This window comes from Oncorhynchus kisutch, linkage group LG26 (assembly GCF_002021735.2).
Source record: "Oncorhynchus kisutch isolate 150728-3 linkage group LG26, Okis_V2, whole genome shotgun sequence".
Classification (NCBI taxonomy): domain Eukaryota; kingdom Metazoa; phylum Chordata; class Actinopteri; order Salmoniformes; family Salmonidae; genus Oncorhynchus; species Oncorhynchus kisutch.
Window position 1 is genome coordinate 35,124,084 of NC_034199.2, and position 13,286 is coordinate 35,137,369.

The 13,286-nt window shown below is 41.9% G+C and overlaps 1 pseudogene; it reads right to left on the reverse strand.

Annotated features, from left to right (window-relative positions):
• Nucleotides 1-13,286, reverse strand: part of LOC109870738 (low-density lipoprotein receptor-related protein 1B-like) — a 332,082-nt pseudogene that overhangs the window by 218,588 nt on the left and 100,208 nt on the right.

Sequence of the window (13,286 nt, forward strand, 5' to 3'; positions counted from 1 at the left end):
ACATGCATAAATAATGTCTGGTTAATTTCTCAGTCTAGTCGACAGAGGGGAGATTCTGGGTTCAACATACAGGTTGACAACTACCATACTTCTAGCAAACAAAATTCAAATTAGCATCCATCTCAAATGGCAGTGGCACCACGACGTGTGGAGCTTCAGGTGTTTAAAACCATTCGTCGCTGCAGTGGAGCAAATTGAACTGCCAGAGACGCGGTGAGAACTCCTACAGAGCAGTAATGCCTGAGGAACCTCAAACAACAGTATGGGAGAGAATATGTTTTGGAGCGCAGCTTGATTATGATTGAATGAAGCCGAGCATAAACTTTAATTACAGCTTACACTCTGGTTGTTTGTGACTGTGTATTGGAGCAGCTTAGTAGGCACACAAGGAGAGTCAGAGATGATACAACAAAGACTGATATGTGTCATCCTTACCACATACAGTGAAGGGATGGGAGGTTAAACGTTACAGCAAAATGTAGATTTTCACCTAAATAGACATATCCAAGAGTAATTCATTTTCATGAGATGGCCATAAACAAAACTAAAATGCTGCATAGTTCTAGAAGGTTCTGGATCTCACCTTCCTGGTAAAAAATAGTTACACATTGACTCACATTTGAGGATAGAAGCTCAAATATATAGTACAAATATTGTGAAAATATGAAAATATTTTTAAAAATCATACATTATTTTATTCCTACTCAGCAAAAGAGGGGGAATAGGGCTTGAAATAACTGAAATGCTTTCAAAATATAGTAACAGTAAAATTATAAACAACTTACTATGAAATTTTATCTTTCTTATAACTATAAAATTAATATGATCATACGCTACATTGCCAAAGGTATGTAGACACACCTTTACATTTGTGGATTCGGCTATTTCAGTCACACCCGTTGCTGACAGGTATATAAAATTGAGCAGACAGCCATGCAACCTCCATAGACAAACATTGGCATTAGAATGGCCTTACTGAAGACCTCAGTGACTTTCAACGTGGCACCATCACAGGATGCCACCTTTCCAACAAGTCAGTTTGTCAAATGTCTGCCCTGCTAGAGCTGCCCTTGTCAAATGTAAGTGCTGTTATTGTGAAGTGGAAATGTCTAGGAACAACAACGGCTCAGCCACAAAGTGGTAGGCCACACAAGCTCACAGAACGGTACAGACGTATGCTGAAGCGAGTAGAGCGTACAAATAGCCTGTCCTCGGTTGCAACACTCACTACGAGTTCCAAACTTCCTCTGAAAGCAACGTCAGCACAATAACTATTTGTCTCGAGCTTCATGAAATGGGTTTCCATGACCGAACAGGCACACACAAGCCTAAGATCCCCATGTGCAATGCCAAGCGTTGGCAGGAGGGGTGTAAAGCTCACCGCCATTGGACTTTGGAGCAATGAAAATACGTTCTCTGGAGTGATGAATCACACTTCCTCATCTAGCAGGCCGACGGTCGAATCTGGGTTCGACGGATTCCAGGATAACGCTACCTGCCCGAATGCATAGTGCCAACTGTAAAGTTGAGAAATAATGGTCTGGGACAATTGTTCGTGGTTCGGGCTCGGTCCCTTACTTCCAGTGAAGTAAAATCTTAATGCTACAGCATACAATTATATTCTAGACGATTCTGTGCTTCAACATTGTGTCAACAGTTTGGGGAAGGCCCATTCCTGTTTCAGTATGACAATGTCCCCGTGCACAAAATGGTTTGTTGAGATCACTGTGGAAGAACTTGACTGACCTACACAGAGTCCTGACCTCAACCCCATCAAACGACTTTGGGATTCATTGGAACAGGCCTAATGGCCCAACATCAGTGCCCAACCTCACTAATGTTCTTTTGGCTGAAGCATGTCCCCGCAGCAATGTTCTAACATCTAGTGGAAAGCCTTCCCAGAAGAGTGGAGGATGTTATAGCAGCAAAGAGGCCTATGATTTTGGAATGAGATGTTAGACGAGCAAGTGTCCGCATACTTTTGTCCATGTAGTGTATTTAGTGACTACAAATTTGGCGACAGAGCATTTTCTACCATACCAAGCCTCATCTGAGCCGACGCAGAGACACCACTCGAATGTCTGCAGACACGTTAGAACTTCAGCATTACAAACAACGTGATTTCATCTTTCTGGGACAAACATAAAGTGGTTGTGTTTCAATTATACAAAATGATTGAGTGTTTTTTCATGTTGAGAGCTCTATATCTGGCTGCGAATATCAGAGCAACATGGGACCACGATTGCTGAAATCGCTAGACTGTCCCCTTTTATATGCCATCTCCCAGGCTGGGCTCTGTCGATTAAAGGGAGAGAAAATTGATTTGTTGTCTGGATAGGCCAGAAAATGTTACACGTCACTCCCGATGCAAATGTGGGGTGTGAAGCGATCTTCACAGAGCGCTTTGTACACCAAACTGTCAGTCGTAGCTGGTCCAGAACCTCTCAAATTCCGCTAAATAGGGGACTTAACATCAAGGAGGTTTAAAAACCTTTCAAATTATTTTTTTCTCACTTCTTTTATGCTTGTTGAGTAATTATATTTCCACATCACATCACTAAATACAGAATTTATGGCCAGGAAAGTTCCCTCTGAACGAGTCAAAATAGTATAGTTGCGAGATTTGACTATAGTACCATACAGAAATAAAGTCTACCATATGAAAACTAAATAAACGTTTCGGCCATTCAAATTACATGCACTAAAACTTACTTCGATATCAGTTTTGATAGATCCTGTAATTCTGCAATAATAATAAAACGTATAATAATAATACTACAAGTCTTATTTGGCAACAACTTTGTAATTTAGTTAGAACACTGAGCAGGTGAATTCTGAGCTCCTGGCCCAGAGGATGTAACTGCTAAAACTCACTTCTTACATGACTGAAGCAAGCGAAAGAAAATAGAGAGACAACAAAGTATTCAAGGTCCTAATAAATGAAGAAATGGGACATTCTCATCAGAAAATTTGATTTAGGGGATACAGAATGAAAACAGTGTGTCAGATGCCAAGGACATGTTATTATATCTCTATTCTTATTTCACAGCACTACCGGTCAACCAATAACAAGCACACTGGTACACTCATTCACCCCTTCACAACCAATACTATGCCAACTCAAAGGTAACCCAATAGTCTGATCAGTAATGGTATTCAAAAACTTGTATTTGAGCAAGTGGATATTGCATTTTAGTTCCCAAAAACTAGGAGCTAAGACCAAGCATTATATCCCCAGTAAGAGAGAGGAAAGCACTAAGGCTATACTTTGAGAGAAATATAAGAAACCGGCTGCTGTGCACTAGACAAGAACACACACTAAGAGTTCAAATAGCCAAGCTAGCATTCAGTTGTCTCACCAGGAGGTTATATTTTTGCAATGCTTTTAAGACTTCTCTGGTGTAGTTATGTCACTATAGGCTGAGTGGTCTTTTCCACTGAACCATTTCCTTTGAGCTACAGCTCACAGCAGTATATCCTTTTGGTTTCCTCTCAAGGTTGGAGATGTGGTCAATAGAATCGTCAGAACTGTCAGTGTCATCATAACAGTGGTCACCTCTTCTTTGAAAGCCTCTCTTGCCGTTTATAAACCCTGCACTTTCCTTTACACTGTGGCTTCCCAGAGAGAGTGTGTGGTGTATTGTGTTAACAGGTCTACAACCTTTTAGTATGAATACTCTTTTAGGGCCAAAAACCTAACTTGAGATGCTCAAGCATAACCAACTTAACAATCATATAAATCATGCATCGATGTCAATGGGGGTAGATTCAGGTTTCAGGGCCAGAGAATGCAGATTCAGAGTCTGACTCACCACAGGATGATGTCTCGTCGGACATGTCCCCGCAGTCGTCGTCCCGGTCGCAGTGCCAGGCCAGGGGGATACAGCGTCCGTTCCGACAAGAGAACTGGTTGGGCTGACAGGCCTGGGCTGAGAGAGAGAGAGAGACATGGAAGACAGAAGCACATTTGTAATTCAATCACATGGGTATCAAGTCAAAGCCAGATGTGTTCAGCCCCCTAATGATCATTCAATCATATGGCATGTCAATGTCAGGCCTGTGGAGCTTAAATTGATCTCTACATCACATATATATCACATATATCAAGTCTGGAGGAAATTAGTGGCGCCCTTACACAAACCTTTCAGTCACATGTCCATGACAGAGACAGACATGCAAGGACAGCAGCACCAGCATAGCACACGAGGTGGTTGGTGCTGTGTAACATGCATGTCTATCTGATTACAAGGCAACATTAGTCACCCCCACTGATATCCAGTGATTGATCCTGGAAGGCTAAGAGCTGTTATTGTGAGGAGGGAAAAAAACACTTCTGCAGGGTCATAGCATAAAACTCTAAGCAGAGTTTAAGGGGGCAGAGGTTTGATATATATTTTTTTACAATACACAGTCCAACTGCATAACTGAATACACCACATCAATATATTTCCATAGCTCAGAAAACGGCATAACACAATTGCTAGACTAAAGATCTGAGAAAAAGCTGAGGTATTGTATCAGTTACCTGAACATGTGTTGTTGGACTCATCCTCATTGTTCCCACAGTCATTGATTCCATCACACAGCCATCTCTTAGGGATGCAGTGATTGTTGAGGCACTTGAACTGGTCATTGGAACAACTGTGGTTCACTGAAACAGATAGACAGAGACACTCATATTACCAAAGCAAGGTTTTTTTGTTTTTAAAAATGTTCTAGTTGAAATTCTTTGTAGAATAGAATTTATCTTCTAAAGGATTTACAAATCTGACATTTACAGTTTCTAACTTTAAAAGTCCAACTTTGACTTCACAAAAATCTGAGGTATCAATGTGAAGCAGGAATTTGGATCAGAGAATGTCTCAAACCTTGTTATACACTGTTAGAAAAAAAGGTGCTATCTAAAACCTAAACGGGTTCTTTGGCTGTCCCCAAAGGAGAACACTTTGAAAAACCGTGCTGACATTCCAGCAGAGCAGATAATAGATTTAGCAATTCTGATAATTCTGGCAGAAGATTACATTATAGGATTTTTCATAGTGAGAAATGAGTCAGCACCCAAGCGTCTAACATGGTGTTTATCTTATCGATCCACTCAACAGCAAATTCTCTTAGATGGGGGATGAGGGGACGTAAAGAGGGGAGGGGGGACGTATTCACCATCAATGACATTTAGCGAGATAAAAGTTTATAGCAAGAAAATATCACTTTGTGCAATGTTGCATGCTAAGTGATGTGTGTGTGTGTGGGGGGGGGGGGGACAGATATATACACACAGCAGCTTTGGATCTCCTCGTCACTCCCATCCAGACAGTCATCGTCCCCGTCGCATCTCCATGACGCACGGATACAACGGTGGTTACTACACTGAAACTCATCGCTCTTACAGTGCTGTGGCTCCACCACCCCAGACGACACTTAATTAACAGATATAACAGAGAAACTAACATTAATACCAGAGAAACAGACATGAGACAAATTAAACCACAGCGGAATGAATACCATTGAAAAGTAAAGCATATTTTACACTGAAATCGCACAAAATAGCGGTGAGAGAAAACCATGTTCATAGTTTGTCTACAGTGCAATATACTGCTCTGGCTGATTCACTGCATGGTCTTACAGTACCTGAGCAGGTGACATTGTTCTTCTCCAGGAGCTGGTTGTCAGCACAGGCACACACTCTGCCCCCTGGGATAGCGAGGCAGAGTGTACCGCATCCCCCATAATTCACACTGCATGCATTGTCACCTGGAAATACAGAGTAGGAAAAAAATAATACCACTGTTAACCTCAAATCCTATTCTTCTAAAGCATTATTATTGTATTATGTCATGTGTCTCTATTGTTGTTCTGTCCTTCGTCATCTCTCTGTGCAGAGATCAATGTGAATTGTGAAGAAACGCACATAAAACATCTTAACACAAAAGCCATTTCCTGTTTGAGAAGAATGTGGCAGGTGGGTGCCACGTCATCTACACTACATGGCCAAAAATATGTGGACAACTGCTCGTTGAACATCTCATTCCAAAATCATAGGCCTTAATATGGAGCGGGCACCCCTTTGCTGCTAAAACAACCTCAACTCTTCTGAGAAGGCTTTCCACTAAATGTTGGAATATTTCTGCGGGGACTTGCTTCGATTCAGCCACAAGAGCATTAGTGAGGTCGGGAAGTATGTTGGGTGATTAGGCCTGGCTCGCAATCGGCCTTCCAATTAATCCCAAAGGTGTTCAATGGGGTTGAGGTCAAGACTCTCTGCAGGCCAGTCAAGTTCTTCCACACCAATCTCAACAAAGCATTTCTGTATGGACCTCGCTTTGTGCACAGAGGTATTGTCATGCTGAAACAGGAAAGGGCCTTCCCAAACTGTTGCCACAAAGTTGGAAGCACAGAATCGTCTAGAATGTCATTGTATGCTGTAGCATTAAGATTTCCCTTCACTGTAACTAAGGGGCCCAAACAATGAAAAATAGCCACAGGCCATTATTCCTCCTCCACAAAACTTTACATTTGGCACTATGCATTCAGGCATGTAGTGTTCTCCTGGCATCTGCCAAACCCAGATATATCCATCGGCCTGCCAAATGGTGAAGCGTGATTCATCACTCCAGAGAAAGCGCTTCCACTGCTCCAGAGTCCAATGGCAGCGAGCTTTACACCACTCAAGCCAACAATTGGCATTGTACATGGTGTGCAGCTGCTTGGCCACACACCATTTCATGAAGCTCCTGACAAACAGTTATTGCGCTGATGTTGCTTCCAGAAGCAGTTTGGAACTTGGTCTCGTTCTGTGAGCTTATATGGCCTACCACTTTGTGGCTGAACCGTTGTTGCTCCTAGACGATTCCATTTCACAATAACAGCACTTACAGTTTACCGGAGCAGTTCTAGCAGGGCAGAAATTTGACAAATTGACTTGTTGGAAAGGTGGCATCCTATGACGGTGCCATGTTGAAAGTCACTAAGCTCTTCAGTAAGGCCATTCTATGTTTGACTATGGAGATTGCATGCCCGTGTGCTCGATGTTATACACCTGTCAGCAACAGGTGTGGCTAAAATAGCCAAATCCCCTCATTTGAAAGGGTGTCCACATACTTTTGTATATATAGTGTATAACCACATATCAAACATATTATTGGGGACATTGTAGAGATTTGACAGTTGTATCCTTTCAGGGGAATAATCAGTCTTTTAGGACAAAACCAACCGTTCTCAAGGGAGCGAGACCAAAAAAATTGAATATGCGTGAAGAAACTGTCACTTATAAAGTTGAGGCGTGGAGAACATTGTTTGTTTGGTTTAGTGTCAGGTCCAAAGGCAGTGCCTGAGCCAATGAGATAAAGACTTCTGTTTTGTGAGAGTCAGTAAGTAATACTCAGAGGACAGCAGAGCCAATTCATCTCTTTGGTGACATGAGCTTTGGAGGAATGGCCAGTGAAATTCTACTTTACCCATGCTGAGAATTAGAACTCATATACAGCCAGCCATTTTCTCCCTTTCACTCTTTCTCTGCATCACATGTTTGGTATACCACAGTCGTACACCACTCTAACGAACTGTATTATTTTGATGTAAACCGCTAGAAATTATTACACAAATGAAAAGCCTGTGAATCGTCTCAAAATGCCCCTTATCTTTATCCATTGATTGCCCAGCAGATGATTAGTGTTGGCACTTCTCTCTGTTTCTTAGAGGAGATGACAGTAATCATACCTCCCCCTGCTCCACACACACATTAGTCTAAACTCTAAACAGTGATTCACAACCACGATAACAAGGGTTCTACCTGCTGTGAGGCCCTACAGTTCTGCACCATCAACAAAGCGCATCATGCATCTCTCTCTGATGTTATCTATTCATCTACCCACAACAGGAATCTATCATCATCCACCACACAGACAGCAGGGAGCACTATGTTGAGTCAGTCTTTTATTTCCATAGACTGGAATTCAAAGTAAAATTGCTGCCACTCTCAATTTATCCAGCAACTAACCAATGCCACGATGGAGAATACTGTTTTCATTATACTAACGGCTATATAAGATACCATAGTGGATAGATTGCAACACTATTTTTGAAGGTTGCATATATAAGCATCAGGGCTAACCATAGAAAACATTCTCTGAAGGCAAACCTTTAGTAATGGTGGGGGAGGTTTTGTGATAATTTTTAGAAACAGCTATATAAGATTGTGTAGACTACATTCACCAAAGTTAAGCTTTAGTGATAGGGGATGGAAAAGTGAAAGCAGTCAGACATACCTTGCTGACTCTGAGCATTGTACACATGCAGGCCAAACAGGGGAGGCCTCTCACTCCTTAGTAGAGTAACGTCCCCAGAGGTTAAATCCAGCTGGAAAACAGAAGCGTTCATGTACTCCGTCCAGAAGATGGAGTTACGGTAGTGAGAAATCCCAAACGGATGGTTCAGCTGTTTGCCATTGTACACAACCTGCATGAATAATCAGATACAACACTTATCAAAGAAAGAACACAACCTGCACAACAGTACTCAAAGACCTGAGAGAGCAGAGGGAAGAAAAAACCCACTGAAATGGCAGAGAACTATGACCATTTTAGTTGAAAACTACAATTATAATGACAAAATGTTTTTTGCCCGCTAGAGTACCGCTTCACTCACCTGTCAATTAAAATGACAAAATGTTTTTTGCCCGCTAGAGTACAGCTTCACTCACCTGTCTGCCAGTGCCGTTGAGGTAGATCTTCTCTATGTGATCGTAGTTGGCATCACACCAGTACATGGTGCTGGTCCCATGGTCTAGGGTAAGGCCGTTAGGCCACAGCATATTAGACGTGACAAATATCTGTCTGTTAGATCCATCCATCCATGCTTTTTCTATCCTTCCTATGCTGTCGTTCACCTCATCCTCCTCCCAGTCCGTCCAATACATCCAACTGAAATTCACAAACATAATACATTCCCTACAATTGAGTTTAAGGGGGAAAAAGCCCTAATGAACGATATTAATTGGGGATGAAATATGTTTTATCATCAAACATATACAGTGGCAAGAAAAAGTATGTGATCCCTTTGGAATTACCTGGATTTCTGAATAAATTGGTCATCAAATTTGATCTTATCTTCATCTAAGTCACAACAATAGACAAACAGTGTGCTTAAACTAATAACACAAAACTTATTGTATTTTTTTTTGTCTATATTGAATACTTAATTTAAACATTCACAGTGTAGGTTGGAAAATGTATGTGAACCCCTAGGCTAATGACTTCTCCAAAAGCAAATTGGAGTCAGGAGTCAGCTAACCTGGAGTCCAATCAATGAGACGAGATTGGAGATGTTGGTTAGCGCTGCCTTGCCCTATAAAAAACACTCACAAAACTTGAGTTTGCTATTCACAAGAAGCATTGCCTGATGTGAACCAGGCCTCGCAGAAGACCTAAGATTAAGAAGTGTTGACTTGCATAAAGCTGGAAAAGCCTTGATGTTCATCAGTCCATGGTAATACAAATTGTCTATAAATGCAGAAAGTTCAGCACTGTTGCTACTTTCCCTAGGAGTGGCCGTCCTGCAAAGGTGACTGACACTAGGATTCTTCAATGAAGTTAAGAAGAATTCTAGTGTCAGCTAAAAACTTACAGAAATCTCTGGAACAAGCTAACATTTCTGTTGACGAGTCTACGATAGGTAAAACACGAAACAAGAATGGTGTTCATGGGAGGACACCACTGAAGAAGCCACAGCTGTCAAAAAAAACATTGCTGCACGTCTGAAGTTTGCAAAGGTGCACCTGGATGTTCCACAGCACTACTGCCAAAATATTCTGTGGACAGATGAAACTACAGTTGAGTTGTTTGGGAGGAACACACCACACTATGGGTGGAGAAAAAGTTACAGCACACCAACATCAAAACCTCATCCCAACTTATAATTGTTTGTGTGTTATTAGTCAGACTGTTTGTCTATTGTTGTGACCTAGACGAAGATCAGATCAAATTTTATGACCAAAGGATTCACATACTTTTTCTTGCCACTGTAAGATTCAACACACACAAAATAAGCATCGATTCCAACCTACCCAATTCAACATATACAGTAATCCACAAGTTCATCTACTAGGCCCTCACATCGGAAACCAGGTCCTGGTTTGCGGTAATATCTTTTCAGGGCTTCACTCAGCTATTCCCAACAGACTTATGATATTTGAAAAGTGATTGGGTCAACAATTTGACATGATCTAGTCTAGTGACCCATAAACATGCTTAAGGGATTTGTGTCCTCTGGCGGGGCTGCACACCCTTTTCTGTCTCTTCTATGATGGAGTTGACTGCAACACATGCACTACATAAAACAGTGTGATAGAGGGTGAATCAAGCACTGTCTGTCTCTGCAAGTCATCTTCATGATTCACTGAATAATTCAACACACACACCGCAGTCTTCAATGCCTGGCTAAAGCTCTGTGAAGCAATATCCAAAGCAAAAAGATGTGTGTGGGGTGTGTGAGAGAGACTGAGAGACTGATAGGGAAAGAACATTTAAAATCCAGAAAAATAAGTGATTGAGACAGTATGTCAGCAAAGTGAATCCCTATCATGTTAACACAGACTGGAGGTGACATGCAGAGAGGGAAATATAACTGGGGCGAACAGAAGAGGATCTTAAGCAGCCATTTCACCTGTGGAGACCCATCCTGCAGGGCACATAAAGATGTCTGGTTCTGCTGATGGATCGGCCAAACAACATTTTAATAAAGATGTGGCAACTGTCAATAGGAAGGTCAGTAGTTAGAAATTATTCCTCCGTTATGATAACAAAGAAAATAAATTAAACCACCTGATGTGGGAGGAATCAGATTGGTGCAATACTGTGCGGGAGCTATTTCTGGGAAGGAATCACAATATCAAAGGCTCATACAGTAAATAGAATGATTCCATCTCCATGGTCAGTGGCAGCATGATTTAGTAGTTATGTATGGCCGTCCAAACAGAGACAGACCTCCGACGAATACCCAAAGAATTGACAATAGCAAACTCTTTCCAGGAATCACCTATTGTTCACTACCTGCTAAGAAATGCCATTGCTTTGAGTACAGAAAGGGTCAAGAAGGATTGTGTGCTTTATATTGTTCTCTACTGTAACACCCAGAGAAGACAATATCCCTTACCCTTTTCTTGGGTGTTTGTTTGTTTGTTTATAACCAACATCACATAGGATTAGAGAGGTGTGCATATTCTCTTTTCTGTGTACATTTTGCAGTGGGTCAATCACTGAATAGATATGTGCACACAGACAACTCACATTTTCAACCATATTGTTCTCTGACATCAGTGCATTAGTAACACATACCGTAGAAATTGTATGATTTGGCCTCGTCTTCAGTGAGCTCACCTGTTGAGGGGGTCCAATACAATTGCTCGGGGGTGAGACATGTCCCCCTCCAGAAGAGTCTTCCTGGTTTGAGAGGCCCTCTCCAGTCTGGCCACACTAATAGTTTTCCTGTACCCATCATTGGTCCAGTAGAGGTTATTACCAATCCAGTCCACAGAGATCCCCTCAACGTTGTCCAGGTCTGCAAGGTGATGGAACACCAATGTTAGTGCTATCTCCCCCTGACTTGCATTTCTTGTTTTTCTTAAATGTAAATGGGGGATTTAGAAAGTATTTTAACTGATGCAGAAAGGGTGTTCTTTATGTCATTACAGTAACTGGTACTAGTCATTAAAGAGTACCTGCAATAAAGGATACATTAATTTGTCTGTAGCATAAAAATATAACACAAAATAAACCCACCATCTTTGAGTATCGTTTCCCGGCTGTTCCCATCTATTTTCTGCCGGCCAATGAGGAAGCTGGTGGTGTCAGCGAAGTAGATGTGTCCTGACTCTGCATGGTAGTCGATGGCTCTGGGGTTGACCAGGTCCTCGATCGATACCATGTGCTCATCACTGGACTTCACGTTCATGTCCAGGCCTCGGATGACCCCTGGCCGACCCTTACCATAGAACAGGAACAGGTCGTTCTTGGGTTCTAGGACACAGAAACAGAAAAGGGATCTTTACTCTTAACTCTACTTCTTGTTAGTTAATTGGTATAATTATTTTTGGGTTCCACAGTGGGGCAAAAAAGTATTTAGTCAGCCACCAATTGTGCAAGTTCTCCCACTTAAAAAGATGAGAGAGGTCTGTAATTTTCAACATAGGTACACTTCAACTATGACAGACAAAATGAGAAAAAAAATCCAGAAAATCACATTGTAGCATTTTTTATGAAATTATTTGCAAATTATGGTGGAAAATAAGTATTTGGTCAATAACAAAAGTTTATCTCAATACTTTGTTATATACCCTTTGTTGGCAATGACAGAGGTCAAACGTTTTCTGTAAGTTTTCACAAGGTTTTCACACACTGTTGCTGGTATTTTGGCCCATTCCTCCATGCAGATCTCCTCTAGAGCAGTGATGTTTTGGGGCTGTTGCTGGGCAACACGGACTTTCAAATCCCTCCAAAGATTTTGTATGGGGTTGAGATCTGGAGACTGGCTAGGCCACTCCAGGACCTTGAAATGCTTCTTACGAAGCCACTCTTTCATTGCCCGGGCGGTGTGTTTGGGATCATTGTCATGCTGAAAGACCCAGCCACGTTTCATCTTCAATGCCCTTGCTGATGGAAGGAGGTATTCACTCAAAATCTCACGATACATGGCCCCATTCATTCTTTCCTTTACATGGATCAGTCGTCCTGGTCCATTTGCAGAAAAACAGCCCCAAAGCATGATGTTTCCACCCCCATGCTTCACAGTAGGTATGGTGTTCTTTGGATGCAACTCAGCATTCTTTGTCCTCCAAACACGACGAGTTGAGTTTTTACCAAAAAGTTATATTTTGGTTTCATCTGACCATATGACATTCTCCCAATCTTCTTCTGGATCATCCAAATGCTCTCTAGCAAACTTCAGATGGGCCTGGACATGTACTGGCTTAAGCAGGGGGACACGTCTGGCACTGCAGGATTTGAGTCCCTGGCGGCGTAGTGTGTTACTGATGGAAGGCTTTGTTACTTTGGTCCCAGCTCTCTGCAGGTCATTCACTAGGTCCCCCCGTGTGGTTCTGGGATTTTTCCTCACCGTTCTTGTGATAATTTTGACCCCACGGGGTGAGATCTTGCATGGAGCCCCAGATCGAGGGAGATTATCAGTGGTCTTGTATGTCTTCCATTTCCTAATAATTGCTCCCACAGTTGATTTCTTCAAACCAAGCTGCTTACCTATTGCAGATTCAGTCTTCCCAGCCTGGTGCAGGTCTA